The 17,346-nt window shown below is 45.7% G+C and overlaps 1 protein-coding gene across 1 annotated transcript in view; it reads right to left on the reverse strand.

Moving 5' to 3' along the window:
- Positions 1-17,346, reverse strand: part of EXOC4 (exocyst complex component 4) — a 533,911-nt gene that overhangs the window by 1,731 nt on the left and 514,834 nt on the right. The gene's annotated exons all lie outside the window — the stretch shown is intronic.

Here is a 17,346-nt window from a genome sequence, read left to right on the forward strand (position 1 = left end):
GCGCCACAGGGAACTAAATGACAAACCCTTCCTGGCAGCCAGATGTTACCTCTAGCCCGTACCTTGCATTCATTCAGCCTTCCTGAATCCCATCTGATCCACAGGCAAAATCTTCAGAATAGATGAGGTTCAACTACACAACCAGTTAGCAGGATCAAAGCTCACCCTGATCCCAGAGCTCACTTTAACCCTGCCTGACCAACGCTAATATGCAGCCCAGAAGAGCTACAGGCCCTACAGCCAGCTAAGATCACTGTGCTTGGCCAATATTTTAAAATGGGATAAGGACAAAAACCCTTCTCTCTCTATCAGGCAAGAGCAGGGGCTCTTTTAATCAGTTAAGAAAGGTATAAGGTGATGGGGTAATTAAGCAGCTCAGATATGGTTCGTTTTCATCAATATTGTATGCACTGAAAGAATAAATGCCCAGGGATGTCACTTAAAGCCAGGAGTAGCTTCACTGAGGACAGCAGCACCTTTGTAAGGTGGGTGACGCTGCACAAGGCAGAGGGCTAATTATCAGACCTTAAAAGCAAGGAACGTATTTCGACTGCGCCAGAGGCTGGATTTTAGTTCTGCTTTCCAGCCAATCAGAGAGAAGCAGTAAAAATTGCTTGTAATTTATCCCATTTGCAGCAGGTGACTGGCTGCAGGGTTTTTTTTGTTTTAATTTCTATTTCTTTTCCCCTTCTACGGACAAAGTTTGTCGAAAAACCCATTGGATTGAACGCTGGGGACCCGCAGTGATCTTTCTAGGGGTGGTGCCCGGGGGTTGATGCAGCAGGCAAAGGGGCTTCACTCTGGGCTTCTTTGCAAGACCTGCCCCCCTGTGTGGCCTTGCACATCACAGAACTTCTCTTTGCCCCTCGTTTCCTCCGTCTGTGTGGTTTGGAGAACACTGCTCATCAAGAAGGCTCTCCTTAAAGCTGCCAGGAGTCTCAGGCCCAGGCAATACCATTAAGACAGTGGCTGTGCTCCAGAGCCCCCCACATAGTGAGGGTTTGGAAGCACTTAGAATCACAGAAAATGAGGGTTGAAGGGACCTTGGGAGGTCACATCTAGTCCAACCTCCTGCCCAAAGCAGGACCAGCCCCAGCTACATCATCCCAGCCAAGGCTTTGTCTAGCCAGGTCTTCAAAATCTCCAAGGATGGAGACTCCACCACCTCTCTGGGTAACCTGTTCCCGTGTTTTACTACCTTTCCCACAAGGCTCCCTTCCCCTCAGGAGCAGAAGCTAAACGAGTCAGGTATTATGACAATGCAGAGCGTTTCCTTCGAGAAGAAAAGGAAACGTGCTCATGCACCTCCAAAATACACTAAAGCATGAGGCATCCTTCAGTGCTGTTCACCCCAAGGAATCCCAGAGACTTTGCTGGCTCTGAGAAATTAAGAACATGCACCTGCTCAAGAAGGTGTGCTTGTCTGAGCAGACAGCCGGGCACGGGGTCAAGTGTTTATATCGTCTTCTAGTGGCTGCAGTCCGGACAAGATAGAGGACATAGGAAGAGGCACAAAACATGCCAGTATAACTTACCTCGGTTATGTATACCCATAAAGAACTACACTAGGATCAAGGACAGACACATGCGCCACTATGATGGAGTAGAGTATACAGTAAATCGCTTGTATGGCGCCTCTCCACTGGGCTGTGATGGAGCAGGTAACAGTCTGCTTGCCTTGAACAAAATAGCACATCAGGATGGACGCAGACAGACAGCACCTGAACCGATGCAACTGAATCTGGGTGAAATCGCTACCAGGGTATTTCAGGGATAACTCACCACTGCATTGCAGAAACCCATTTAGGGGGGTTGTATGGTTTCTCCATTATTTTTTATACTATCATACTGCTGATTATACCAGCATAAATGTTACATCTGTCCATGCCCATGCACCCTAATAGTATTTCCTCTACACACACCTGGTTGAGTCTGATATACCATCCACTGTCCAAGTCACCTCTCTTTCTCCCACTGATTTCAAAGGAAACCCATTTTCTTCTCGTCCTACATCATGTCACTTGCCCATCGACAGCAGGTTCTGGGGACTGCATGCTCAGTCCCAGGATAGCTGAAATGCCATCGATTCACATTTGGCACTCCAAGATCTTATCACTCTGCTCTCATTAGCAGATATGTGGTTGTCACAGTCCCTCCGACTATGAAGTTGATGGTGGTGACTGAACCCAATAACATTCCACGTAGTAATCAAAAATATTTACTCGCCCCCAGTGAAAGGTATTTTGCAGAGCTGAAATGGTCCCTTTAAAAGGCCTAGCACGGAAGGCTGCCGCAGAAGGTTTGATAATACGTTGCTGGGGGAAGCTAAGAGGCTTTCCAATTTGCTCATTACTGCGCAAAATGCAGAAGTCCAAACCTTTTTGTTCTGACTGGCTTTTCCTCTAGACCAATACGGCTACAACCTGGATACCTGACACATGGAAGACATCAAATTTTAGCCAATTTTTTAAAACAAAATCTTCATATTTTCCCAAGCAGGAAGCAACTGTGACCACCTGACACCCGAGATCGTGCTCCTGCCTTTGTTTCAAGGTCATTTGCATCATCACAGATCCTCACAGGAGGTGAGAGGCTCCTTACCAGCTATGAACTGACTGCCCAGAGGAGTCTTCCATTTATTGACTCCTCTGTGAAATCCTAGGAAACATGAACTGTCATGTCTAACCAGCAGAACTTTTACAATCTTTTCTCCAATGCCTGAAGAAGGGTGTTTGTGCCCCAAAGCTTGCAATTAAAGCAACTTTTTTGCAAAAATCTTGTTGGTCTAATAAAGATCTCATCTCTACTATGAGTCCTGATTGCCTTTTCCTCTAGACCAATACGGCTACAACGTGAATACCTGAAGTCCCAACCTAACTTTGTCTCTTACAGGCTGCGACATAGAACTATTGCTACAGCATCTGCTTGCCCGTAGCTGTAATCCCATGAAAAGCACAAAGATCCAGTACCGACGCATAAAGATCCTGAAACGGAAGAAAATACTGCTTAAATCATAAAGTCATCGGCATGGACCTACACTTCTAAAACACCTTTCCGCCATACACTGGACTTTTTGCTTGAAACTTGCCTGCTCCCCTGAGTAGGTGCATGAGACTGAAACAGCACAATTGGTGGGTTCCAGGCATGCAACAGTGGTGGCAGATCACAGATCCTCACATCACAGCATGGGGCCCGGCCTCTTTTATAGCACCTGGGATGCGACAAAGCTCTCTCCTACACGGCTACTTGCAACTGATACAACGGGACCCCTGGTCACAAGCAGAGTAGCTTCAGGAGGCCTAAACGTGAACACAGGGGCATGGGCTTCCTACATTTTAATTCCAGCTTCTTCTACGGCCTTAACCAAGTCTTAACTTTCTGCTGGAGGGTCTTCATTTGTCAAATCACCCCACAGTGCGAGGGATCTGGGATATTTAAGAGGACCTAGGTTTGAAAGATACCTAAAAATAGATTATTTCACCCAGTTAGGCACTTATGCACCTGTTTGCTTCTCCAAAGTGCTTGGAGTCCAGCTGCTGCCATTTACTTGAAAGGCAGCTGATGAAGTTCAGTATTTTGGAAAATTAGGCCACTTACCTAGGAGCTCAAATATGGATGCCATAGGTCTAGCAATAGGGTAATTTGGAAAAGACCAGCATTTAGATTATATTACACTGGGGCTGGGCAGCCAGACAATTAATTGACCAGTCAAACATTGTCAACTGCCTGGTCAAGTGACGACATATTGTTTTGATCAGTTAAAGATTATACCAATTCTACCAAAAAAGACCCTAATTTTTTTTGTAGTTTTCTTGACAGAAATATGATTTTTTATTGTTTTTTGACACATTTCTTAAAGGAAAATTTGTACTTGTTCTGTATATGACTTGGCCCTATTGGCAATTTTTTTTTTTTTTACAATTTTTGACCAATACTTGACCAGTCAAGGGACCAAACTTTATTTGACCGATCAAATACCCAATCCTACTGGATATGCACCATTAAAAGACATTAAGATTCAGATACAAGTCGGAGCATCTTTCACCAACTCCATCTAGCGAGAAGACTGCGGCCCTTTCCTTCAGATTTGTATCTGGCCACCATATCCACGCCTTCATAATCTCAAGGCCAGCCTACTGCAATGCCGTCTGCACAGGGCTTCTCTTGAAAACGAACCTAGAAGCTGCAGCCAGTGCAGGATGCTGCAGCCTGCTTTCCGACACTGGGGGTTCACCAGGAGCACATAACTCCAGTGCTGCAAGGTCTGCACTGGCTCCCAGTAGCTTTTAGGGGACAATTTAAGGTGCTGGTTTTGATATATACGGCCCTAAACAGCCTGGGTCCTATATACCTAATCTTCTCCCTTACGCCCAACTATGATCCCTAAGGTCAGCCAAAGGCAACCTGCTGCAAGCACCATCAGTGCACCAGGTCCACACGGTGAAAATGCATGGGAGGTCGTTCTTGGCAGGGCTTTAAGAATTTCTTATCTGGGCAGGCGTTTAGGAAACAAAGCTAGGCTGAGATACTGCTTACGGGCGGGATCTTTTGTTTCCACTGATATTCTTGTTCCCTTGCAACTCTCCTGTTCTATAAATTATTCTGTTCTCTTACTGTAAGCTGCCCTGAACCTTTGTTGGGAAGAACAACATGGAAATTGAACAAATAAGCACACCAGTAGGTACTCAAGGGGCACATTTACTGCACAGTAACTGAAATTACTGCACAGTACAGGAGCTCATCTACACGTGCACGCCTGCAGTGCACAGTAAACATGGCGACTTATGCCGACTTGAACATCATGCAGGTATTAAATTTACGCCCGATTAGTTACTGCGCAGTAACGCCCGTGTAGATGCTTTACTGTGCAGTAACACTGTGTGTATGGACTGACTTGGGACTAAATTTAGTCCCAAGTCAGTCCACACACAGAGTTAATGTGCTTTAACTCCTTCACGTGTAGACATCGGCCTATTCCCGCTTACTGCACAGTAAATTTAAGCCAGTGTAAATGCGTGTGTAGACATGCCCAACCTATGCTAAAGGAGCAGTAAGGTTCAGTCTCATGTATGCAAAAGCTCAGAAACACTTACCCCCTTCCATGATTTGCCAAATTGGGCTCAGTTTTTCAGACATGCATCGTGGGAAAGTAAAGCTAGATGTGACTTCTCGAGGGCATCTAGTCCAGCCCCTCACTCAAGGCAGGATCATCTCTGAGTTAACTATCACAGCCAGGTGTCTGTCTAACCTGCTCTTCAAAATTTCCAAGGATGGAGGTTCGACAACTTCTGCAGGCGTCTTGTTCTAGTGCTTGACCACCCCCGTAGTGGGCCATAATCAACTTACGTGCCATAATGAGATATGGCAGAAGGCGCATCCCTCACATGACAAACTCTTCTGTGCCAAACTACAAGCCCCATTTCCAAAACACTGGGGCCACTAGAGCTTGGCTAAGGAGGCTGGTGTAAATCAAGATAGACACAATATTTCCCTGTGCTCTCATTCCCAGAAGTGCACAGACTGCATTGGCTGAAACTCAGCTAATTCATTCAGCCCAAGGCAGAAGGCCAACGTGGAAAATTTCAACCCAGAGGGTTAACATTTAGTCCAGTGACAAGAAGCTGAAAAGCAGGTGTTTATAACGGAAAGTGCTGGAAAAACCTCATTGGATAGGCTAGGTCATCAGCTTTGCTTAAACCCTGCTGAAACACACGTACCAAATCTTCCAAGTCCTCCCAGACCCCAGTTAAATCCAACAACTGTCCTCTGAAAAACTGGTTTTATAATGTTTGCAAATATTATAGATCCAGCACAACCCGCAGTGGCATTTTTGCACTTAACCTGATTCTGAATTCCTCTTGTCACTCTTTTCAGCATCAGATTGTTTTTTAATTAAAAATCTCCCACCAAATAAAGTGAAAGGTATGCATTTTTAATTGGGCACAGTTCAAATCCTGCCTCTTTGGCATGGTGTTGCCTTCGGCCAAACCCTATTTGCATGAATAATTATGCACTCCGTTATTGAATTCGCTCAACTTTTTCCTCCCTTGTCTTTGAAAGTATTAATAAATATTGATCAGACACACTCGTGTTTGCCTTTGCCCAAGCAATTCTGATGGACTCATCGTCTGATGTTATCAAATAATGAAATATGAAAGAGTGAGTGGAATTAGCCTCTCGTTGTGTGATTTTTTATTTAGGCTCTTCATTTTACTTTCAGAACTGTGTTTGTTCCTGCCATTATAAATGCTCTTTTGATTATCAGAAGGGAGCGGGGGATGGAGAGGGAAGAGGGAGGAAGACAGGTTAGGGAAAAGTGTTTTGCACTCAATGGAACTTTGCAAAACATTTTGCTTTTTAATACTGCTGTCTAAAAGTGAGACAAATTAATATTTATCAAATGCCTCTTCCATCATCTGATGATCAGGTTACTAAATAATGATATTTGAGTAATGACACCCCTGACAAAAAAAACCCAAAACCCAGTCTAGCACCCCAACCTTCAATCAGCTGCAATGTAACTGTGTATATGCAAAGGTGTTTGTCTGGTGTGGCAGCAAGGGGAGAGATGCATGAACCTCTATGGCTAGGGACAGAAGTTGCACATAAACCAGTTTAAGTGATCAGAAACTGGTTTAAACCTCTAACAGAACAGAAGTTCAGTGCACATAAATTAGTTTCAAGATGGCTGAAACTGGTTTAAGATAAACCTGGTTGAATGTAGTATCTGACTTAACTGATTTAGGTCAAACCGGTTTATGAAACTTCTGTCCCGGACCCCTAGGGCAGAATGGGCTGGAAGCTGACCCTGAAAATCCACACGCACCTGAAGAAACCCACTGAAAGTAGAAGAATTGCTTGTTGGGGCAAGGTCTCCTTGTGTGGACGCAGATCTCATCAAGGCAGATCTTCTGTGTCGCACACCCGCACAGCACCTGGCATCACTGAGGCTCCTAGATGCTGCTGTGATGCAGATACAAAGTTTGTGAGCAATTCCTGACGCAGTCCCGACTGCTTTGAAAGCCACATGAAGGGTCAGCGTTAACCAAAGAGCCACAACAGTGCGCTGCTGGGTGAATTGTGGCACCCATGCTCCATTGGCTGCAGTAACTGTGCAGGGCTTGTACCACAATTGGTAGAAGTAGAAGCATTACTCAGGCCTCCAGGAAAGACCTGCCCACTGACCAGACAACTTGGAAAGCATCTTTTGCAAAGTGCCACAGGTCCTAAATTGAAGACCCACAAGTGGCTTGAGAGCTGCTATCTGCGTATCACCGAGTCAGCTACAACCTCTGCAAGATCTTCTCTGCCAACAGCTCCTGGCCTCTCAAAGGCTCTTGCGATCAGCCTGAGGAAACCCTCCAACTTCTTGCTCAATCTAATGACTTGGGGCAACTCTCACCCTGTTAGTCCTAGCATCTGCAAGAGTGGCAATGGGTGACAGGCAGCTCTCTGAGTAGCATGCCTCCTTGGACAGGGGTTTTAGTCCCTTAACGGCTCCTGAATTCCAGGAGAAGAAACAGGAATGGCTTTTAGGAGAGGAAGGAAGCAATTATCTTCCTGGTAGAAGTTGGAGGTGACAACCGACACCAAAGGAAAACCCCTCTCCAGCCTCCATTTCTTTAGCGGGAGGTGGGGATGGGGAGTGAAGGAACGTCTCAGGACTGTAATGAAGTCGTAGGGGACTCCACAGTGGAGCAGCAGGTGGCAAAACTAGCCTTGATTGTCTCTATAGCATATAAGATTTGCTTGGCCTATACAAGGGTCAATTGTACAGCCGCTGCTTGCCCGAGTAGCCTCCAACTCACGGGACTATTCAACTAGGCTAATTCTCTAAGGGCTGCAGGATGGGGCCTAAAGCTGATCTTTGGTGAGACAGTGCTCTGCTGATAAGATTTGGGTAAGGGGACAAACACTCTGCTTTGATCTTTAGGGACCGTGGAGCCCAGCTGAAAGCCCAGTGGAGGCAGTGGGACCCAAGGGAACATCATGACACAAATAACAAATGGGAGATGACGGATATGCAGGGTGGAAGTGGCTCAAGGGTCGAAGGAAGACACCTCCATGAACAAATCAAGACGAATGGACAGGACAGAAGATGACGACAAGCAGGAAGGAGAGCAGGGACTTCAAAGTGGAAGTTTCAGAAGAAAACATCCAAGTCCAATGTGCTGAACACAATGCTGGAGTTATGAACACATATTTGGGAGGTGAACCCCCCCAAGTTATTTGGGAGAGAAAAGTACCATCTCTTTCTTGAAGGAAAACAAGATGAAGGTTTTTTCATTTGAAAAAAGTATCTCTGAAAAGGTAATCATGATGAGACAAGCTCTTTTGAGAGCTACTAGTGCTACTCTCCATTTAAATGTTAATGTTAACCTATAACCCGGGACCTGCAGACGAAAAGAAAGTTTTTCAAAGTATGGTCAGGTGAATTCAAAATTAAATCTTAATTTCCCTAAGAATGATTTGCTCTCTTCTTAAGAAAAAGACCTTCAGAGCAATACAGCGATGCTTTAGAATAAGGAATATCACTTCAATTATTCATCTTTTTTTTTTTTATATATATATGTGCCAATTCTGTAACAATGCAAGGACGTTAAGTATAAATTCCTCAGGTACAGGATTCAGTGCTGGGTGCCGACTTCAACAAAATGGGAACTGTTTCTATTATTTCCCCTTCTATTTTATTTCCTTGTGAAGGGGATTCATTTATATGGCAAGCAAAAGTATCTTAAGTGCTATAGAAAGCATGTAAAAGAACTATTGTGAGGTTTCCTGCTAAATTCAGACTCAAAGCCACAAGAGAGAATAACAAACAATAGACGGATGGGATGGAGGAAGTTAAAGGTTGCAGTCATCGAGGAACTCGGTTTTGGAGGGTACAGATCCTACCAGCTCGCTTAATTTCTGTACCGAGAGAGGCACCGAATGAAACCATCTTGTGGGCAAGGCCAGAGGAGTGGATTTTGGAGAATCACTGAAAGGAGAGAAGCCAATGTTTTGGCTAACGGGGATCGCAGGGAAATCTTGTCCGTTGAGAGTGCGAGAGAGAGAGGCAGGAGATAGAGATTCGTAGCATCTGATGCAGTCGGATGTCACCTATGAAAGCTTATGCCTCTCTGAAACCAATGACAGAAGCATAGAGAAGTCGGGCTGGAAGGGATCTCCAGAGGTCATCTAATCCAGCCCCTGCCTGAGCCAGGACTGTCCCTATCCAAACCATCCTGTACAAATCCACTGTCTACCCTCTCAGCCAAACTACACAGTCAACCCTGACACAACACAAGACATAACACCGTTACCTGCTGCAGGTAAAGCAGGGGAACCACAGCAGCCCAGCATCTTGCTGCTGTAAGGTTGTAAAATACATCCGAGAGATCCCAAGAAGAGAGCAACCCCCCACCCAGAGGAAGGCCAAAGATCCCCCGCGCCCCAATCCATAACAATTTGACCATGGGGTAAAAATCCTTCCTGACCCCAAATATAGTGATTGGTCTGGTCCTGGGTGGAGGGGTAAGACCCTCTAGCTGGGCACAAGAGACAGCAAGAGCCCAATGAAAATCCCCAGCTTTTGCTACAGCCAATATCCAATGTATCTGAGTAAAATGTAGTAGCAGGAAGAGAAAAAAATTCTCTCCTGGCCCCATGTGGCAACCAGCAAAGCCCAAAAGCATGGGAAAAACCCACTGTAGAGAATAGGCATAGCTACGCCTAGATCACCCCTGACCAATGCTTGGCCAACTTCTTCTTGCACACCTACAACGATGGAAGTTCAACAACTTTCCTAGGCAATCTGTTCCACCGCCTCACTGTTGTAACAGTGGAGAGGTGCCTCCCGTGTCTTGCACCAAATCCTTCTGTTGGTGCATCTTAAATCTGCCTTTACCGTCTGCATGGCCGCATCACACTGCAAACCCATACTGAGCATGCGATCTATCAAGACTCCCAGATCCTTTCTCCATAGTGCCCCATCTAGCCAGGTGTCCCCCATGCGTAGTTTTGATTATTCTTCCTGAGGCGTAGTGTCTTGGTCAGCAATTTGTTGCATTAGTCTCAAAGGTGCCACCCTGCTCTGCCTTCTGCCAGGCAGGAGAGGAAAATAGTGAGAGGGGAGGAGTAAGTCCCCACTACTGGAGTCGGGGTGGGAGGGCGGTTGCAGGGACAGAGAGAACAGAAGTATTTTCCAAGATCCTGAAAGCTAAATCTAACTTGATAGACTATGCAGCAGGGAGCTTTTTGCATCCAGCAGTTCTCATCAATTCCCACTCCTGCAAAGGCAACTCTGATCCTTCTTTCCTATTGGAAACCAATCATAGCTTAACAGAAATTACGGCTGGGACCTGCATCAATAAGTTGGTTCAACCAGGAGTGTAGGCTCATTCCTTATACTGTAGTCTCTATGTGCAGGCACAGTTTTAAAAGTAAACTCTCTATCACCAACCCTCCTCCTCCCCCACCCTTAGCAGCCCAGATAGGAATATTTTTCCCAATCATTGCTTGGAATTTTCTTTAATTAGCTCTGTTACTCTAAATTATATGCTTCCAGGTCAATTGAAGCAGAAATAAAAAAAGAGAAATAACAGGCAAGGGGGCTTATGGGGGACATCTTTTTATTGAAGATCATTCTGGCTGGGATGATATAGTTGGGGCTGGTCCTGCTTTCAGCAGGGGTTGGATTAGATGTGAGGTCCCTTCCAACCTCATTGTCTATGAGTCTATGAAGAAAAATGCTCTGCATTCAAAAGCCTGTCTAAACCTATCTCAGCCATGCAGTTGGTCCAATAAGAGGTCTTGCCCACAAAAATCCTTTCCCCCTGCATAGTTCCTGGGCCATCACAGCTACCACATCACTCCGATGCTACTGATAAAAATAATATAATAAACTAAAATAAATAATAATGATAAAATAAAAATAATAGTCTTTCATCCCAACAGGACCCACAGCACTTTGTGAGCTTGCCCTGGACCACCCCACCAACTCCTGAGAGGTGAAACAGCTGCCCTATCCCACCGTGCTGCACCACAAGGGAACCGTTAAAGCCGGGAAGGGAAGCCGGCTATAAGTGGTGTCTCCCTGAAGTAGGACAGAATAAAGTCCCCAGACAGTTTCACTTAAGAGAATAACGGTGCAAGCACGAATGAAGTGAAATGATGCGTTACAGGAAATATAACGGGAAGGGAAGCGAGCGTGTAAATAACAGTATTTAAACTCCTTTGGTGCCTCTGAAAAATCAAAGCACTTGTAAAAACAAGGCAAGCAACCTCCTGATATAGAGGAATAGTGGCAGAATTAAGAGCATCAACAGCAGAATCAAGGGTGTAAAAAAAAGACATTGTCACATGAAGCAGCTCAGCTGGGGTAGGATGCGTCCCCCCCACAGCAGATCTGTTTAATTGGGCAAAAGGCACGTCGTCCGCTGTTCTGCATCAGGCAAGGGTCTGGGTCTGCAGGACAACAGGTGATGTGCTCCCCGTTTATAGAGATGGGATTCCCCAGGGTGCATCTCTGTATGCAGGAACGCTGGACAGGCGCTCCTGGGGCCTAAAGGGTTTGATTCTGCATGGGAACTGGGCCCCTCAAACCTCTCATCTACCCAGGGGAGCTTGAAAGTGCAGGCAGCTCAAGGCTGACTATACTCTCCCCCCATTAAAGAGGCATAAATTGATACCACCTATGTCACGGCCACAAATTTTGGGGCCTTTGTGGTGTGAGAAGGAGGGAAGACGTTTGTTTGCTTGGCCTTTTGGCCACCACAAACATTTTTATGACGGCACAAAGGTAATGTCTGTTTGCACCCTAAGACACAGAGGTCGAGGGACTTGGCATGGAAGAGGGCAGTGACAGGGATGGGACTAGGATACAGGTGTGTTGCGAATGGACGGATGCAATGCTTATATCAGCACCGCAAGACACCAGTTCCAGCTGTTCAGATGCACACTGGAACTTGAACCCCGTTTCATTCAGCGATCCCGCTCACTTATACCACAGCAGGAAAACGCAGACTGAACCGTTGCAGTTACATTGGGACGGCTGATACACGCAGCGCCTCCTCCTCCTCTTTTAAAGCAGCTGAACGTTATGTCTGGCTGCAGCCTCAATACTCAGCTCTGTAGTACGTCCTCTCTGGGGAGAGACTGGGGCAGAGAGCAATGAGCTAGGGCGGGGAGGGAAAGCAGGAGATTATGGAGATTAAGACTGCTTCACACCGTACGATCAAATAAGCCACTGCTTACGAAAGCCTGTGCATCTCTGATTTAGTTAGTCTTTAAGGGACAACTCTACCCTACCTTCTGCCTTTTTCTTTTTTAAAATCAGCCAAACAAGAAAGCTCCTTAATCCATATTTAGGCATATAAATAAATGACCCGATTTTCAAAAGCCTACAGCACCCAGCAAGTCCCAGTTAGCTGACATCCGTGGGAACTGCTTAGCGCACAGCGTAACTGAAAATCAGGTCATTTATTTAGGGGCCTTAACATTGATTTAAGACCTTACCTTCAGACTTTTATTTTTGGAAGCACTGGCTTGGGTTCTTACTCCTTTCTCCGACAGCCCGGCTTTGTGACTTTGGGAGATTTACCTCCTTCCCTCCCTCGGTTGTGCTATCTATCAAATGGGGGTGATAAACTCCTCCATGGTCCAGCAACTGAAAAGGATCCAACTGAGATGAGTGCATGGTCTAGTTCTCCTTGTCCTCATTTTACCTTCCCCTTATTTCCACCTTAAGCCCCTTCCAATTCTGACCTGACCTGCGCGATTACAAGCATTATTCCATTCCCCAACTCCCCCACCTTTTCCAGGTTGATTATTAGCGATAATACGGACAGTTTTGCTATGCGGAGACCATGTGACCTCAAGCGGAGGGTCCTCTGCAAATCCACAAATGATGATGTCACAGAGATGAGCAGGTGTGCTTTGCGTGTCATGGAACTTAAAAAAAAAAAAAACTTTAAAAAAATCATTTAAAAACATTTCTGTGATGACTGCAACCACCCGTGAACCACACACCACCGCAGTGTAATTAAAAAGCTTTTCAAAGGGCCGATAAGTCCATTAACAAACCGTTCAATAATTTTTCAAAAACAATGTCTAAGACTCATGGCCCCACGTTGACTGGCATAATGAAGCTAAAGACGGAATTTCTCATTCTCGAAATGGAACTTTATAGAGTATTAAATAAGCACCCTCAGCACTTATCTAAATCTTTAATTAGTTCTATAATATACTGATGATATCAAGGCTAATTAAATTTATACAGATAAAGAGCAATGAAATTCTAAGCAAGTGAGCTGGAAAGTACATATTAAATAGTAAATTTAATGGCTCAAGCAGATAAGTGCAATTTTTATATAAAAAATTAAATTCAATTTACATGTTGTATTCAAATGGATTTTGAGTGTGCAAATGATTGGGAAAAAAATCTTTTTTCATATATCAGAAAAAGTGCTAAGGCGGCCTCTTTAAATATCAGTTATTAATGCCAGCATTTGCAAATAAGTCACATGTATTTGCATTTTTACTGCATATAGTAAAAAAAAAAATATATAAACCATATGCCAGTTTATAAAGAATATTAAGCAATTTTTTTTCCTTCTTGCCTCCTGCATAAATGAGAGGAGATGTGGAAATGAATGCAGTCCCGAAGAAGGGAGAGTCAGCAGTTTGACAGAAAGCATTACAGAGACTGCTCCAGTCAGCAAAAAAAATAATACAATTTTAGCTATCCTTTGGGAACGGCAATTACTATGGCAAAAATCCTGCCTTATTTAGGATCAACCGGTTTGGAACTGTACACACAAGTCCAACGCTGTAATCAGGGAGATGCGCAGCAGCACGCATTTACAGGCATTTAATAGGAACAGCACTGAATGTTGGTCTTTCTGGGTGGGTGAAGGGCAGATCTTGTGGGTGCATCTCATTAATACATGGTCAAAGCCAAACACATGACACCATGTGACACTATTTGCTGGGCCTGTCTGGTTCAGCATCTTGCCTCTTGCAGAGGTTAGGAGCTGATATTCAAAAAAAACGCATATACTCCTCATAACTGAGGACTTCTCTAAATCCCCAGTCATTGAGAAGCAACGGCTTCAGTTCTCCTTCCACCCCTCTCAGTTCTCTTGATCTGCCTACCAAATGGCTATCCTTTTTTTATAGCATCCTGATTCCATATCATCCACGTCCCATCCTGGAAGATTTTTCAGATGGCTGAAATGCCCTTCAAGTCATACGGATGGATACGGGACACAGAGTTATCAACATCTCGACTACCGTGAAGCCAAACAGCAGTCCTAAAGGCCACCGATTGAACCATTAACACCGAGTGTCTCGCCAGCTGGAGGTTTCTGACTATGGGATGGCATCAGGTGCATGTAAATGGGTGCCAGAGTGGGAGAGAGCGACAAAACACTGAGGTCTCCGACATGAAGAAGTCATGAGCACTGTCAACTTCACTTGTTTGTGGGCTCTCCCAGCAACGCAGCATTGCCCGGGGAGTTTGGTGTCTAGCAGGATGTGGCTTTGCAAGAACATAAGATGCTGAGAACGATTCAGGATGCAGAACATGCAGGGAAGCATCGGATGCCACCTTCCCAAAAGCCAAAAGATACTGCCACTGGCTTGGAAGGACCTCCTCTCTATCATCCTCTCGGTAAAGTTATGAAGCTCCACCTTTAACAACTGAGCTTTGCACCCAATCCTGTGAACAGCAGGCTTTCTCCAGCGTTCCTGCGTACAGAGATGCACCCTGGGGAATCCCATCTCTATAAACAGGGAGCTCTTCACTCTTCTGATGCTGGAGAACGTCTAAACCCCAACCTCAGCGTATTCCTGGCCACTTTATGCCAAGATGTTCTTGTTCGAGAGTAGTCCTTTAGCTACACTAGCTCCTTCCCTTCCAGCGCGTTGGCTCTCTGACATACTTACGGAGAGCCATCATATCTCCTCTCAGCCTTTCCTCTGCTAGGCTAAATGAGGAGAACACAGGACATCCATCTGGAAGTGCTCCTGCTGCATCTTCTCCCCGCTAATTAAGGGAAGGCTGTTGACCGGAGGCAACAGCCAGGTGCGTGCAGTGCAATGGTAGCCTCTACTGGCCACCATGGGAGATACTTTATAGAGGTGGAGGGGAACCATTTTTGGCAGCTGTGCCAAATATTAGCCCTTTGCCTTCCCCCAAGTGCCATGTTGATCCTTTTCCCCTGCCTGATCTGCTGCTCTGCTTTCTGCTCTCTGCCCTATCCGCTACCGCACCGTCTCCTCCCTGCTCTGCCATGTGCCACTTGTATGCATCCCACAGTTTGGCCACCCCTTAATGGTTTAAATCAGCGTTTCTCAACCCGTGGGTCATGACCCCAAAGTGGGTCAACAAACAATCATGGTAAAACATGGAAAATCATGGATTCTCTTCTTTAAAGAGGAAAAACAGATATCAGATGGTATCAGAAGATGTCAGAAAGTATCAGAGATAATACCTTCTTTAAAGAAGAAATGCATGAGAAACTGGGGGTTCCCTCTTGCAGGCAGGCAAGAGGCTAGCTACTTAAACTATTTATTGGGGTGGGACTGGCCATCAATGTTTACAAATGGGTCCTGGTACAAAAGCTGAGAACCGCTGGTCTAAATCGTAGAGTCTCTCCCCGTGAAAGTTTCCCGTTTCAGCACAGGGCAGGTAGGTTGGACTAGGCGAACCTTCAGGTCTCTTCCAGTCCTTCCCATCTCTAATCTTTTCAGCACATTGGCCTCTATTTGATCCCCACCTTGGGCAAACTGCCAGAGCTCTACGGCCTTCCAGGTCATCTTCAGGAAATGTGGAAACTGAACCTGTGGTTCTTATATTAACATATCACCCTGCTATTGCAACTCCCATTTGAAGGCCATTTAACAAACAACCATGGCTCTCACCTCCCCTAAGACATATGATTCCCATTTTACAGTTAGGGAAACTGAGGTGCAGAGGGAGACGAAGTTTTCTATTCCCAGAATAAGACAAGGACAAAGTGAAAATTACTCCTCCTTGTACTCTGTTCAGGACGCCTCCAAATGTGACCTCATGAACTCAAGGAACTGTGGACTCAAACACTTCCTCTCAGCTGAGATGCGCTGCTAGTTTTGTGGCTGCTGCGATCTGAATCGCTGGTCGCTGGGTGTGCGCTAAGGCTTCATACAGGCTATCAAATAACTGACAGGGAATAGCAGTAGCGTACCTAGGGTGGGGTGAATGGGGCACCTCCCCACGTGCCGACCAGGACAGGGTGCCAGAATCCCCCCGCAGAGTCTTTGCCATGATAGAAGCAGCTCTGCATTGCCCCTGCCCAGTTATAGGGCAGTGCCGCACCAAGCAGAGTATCCGTGGGGCAGGCTGCAAGGGGAAAGAACAAAAGGGTGCTCTCCTCCACCTTCCCCCGAGAGCCTTTGCCAAAGCAGGCACAGCCCTGTACCCAATATGCCTGTGGAAGGGGAGTGGGGAGGGGGTGAGTAGGGCGCCACAGGGCCCGGCCATGGGGCTGCTGCTGCCCAAGCTGAGCTGATGCTCTTACAGCAGTGGCAGTGGCAGTGGCAGCAGCAGCCTGGGAAGGTAAGACTTCCCTTCTACTCACCCACATGGCTCCCCCAATCCTGCAGGCTACAGGGGATGGCATTTCCCTTCACCCCTGCCCCAGGCACTCAACGGGCTCACTAAGCTTCTAAGCAATATCAGCTTTTAGTCATTTCCAGCCCGGGCTGGAGCAACGCATCCAGAACCGCAAAGCACCATACTCCATTGCCAAGGGCATCTTTTCCTATTGCTTTTTCTTCAGTAAAACGTGATCCATTTTTCATAACAGCAGGTAACTTACCTCTATTTGCATCTCTCTTTTCTTTTGTGTATATACGACGTAATTCTGTATGTGGAGTACGTGTCTGATATACAACTTAAGTACAGACTCTGGGGACTTAGCTTACTTTCAGATTTTAATGCACTTAATGTGCAGTGGGAGCTTACATGAATTTTCTTTCCTTTGCATATTGGATCTCAAATCTGGAAGAAAAAAATTTAAATTCCAGGCAAGCTTTGCAGCCTATAATAATGTACAGTAAAAGATTACGAGCTGGAGAGTATTTCCTGAAAAGAATACACCAGCCATCTACACGCACAACATACGTCTGCTCAAGCACAGCGGTCTGGACAGACTCGTTCTAAACCCGCTTTTTTAAAAACGAGAATTGAGGTTTTAACTCTCTACCTGAACACGCAGATTTTTCTTGGCGACACAGCGTAGGTTCATTATGGGACAGATTTAATTGCCACATCAGAGTTTGTGTGTTGAAATTCTACATCTGACGTGCGAAAGTTCAGGAATG

Source organism: Alligator sinensis, unplaced genomic scaffold (assembly GCF_000455745.1).
Source record: "Alligator sinensis unplaced genomic scaffold, ASM45574v1 scaffold64_1, whole genome shotgun sequence".
NCBI classification, from domain to species: Eukaryota; Metazoa; Chordata; order Crocodylia; family Alligatoridae; genus Alligator; species Alligator sinensis.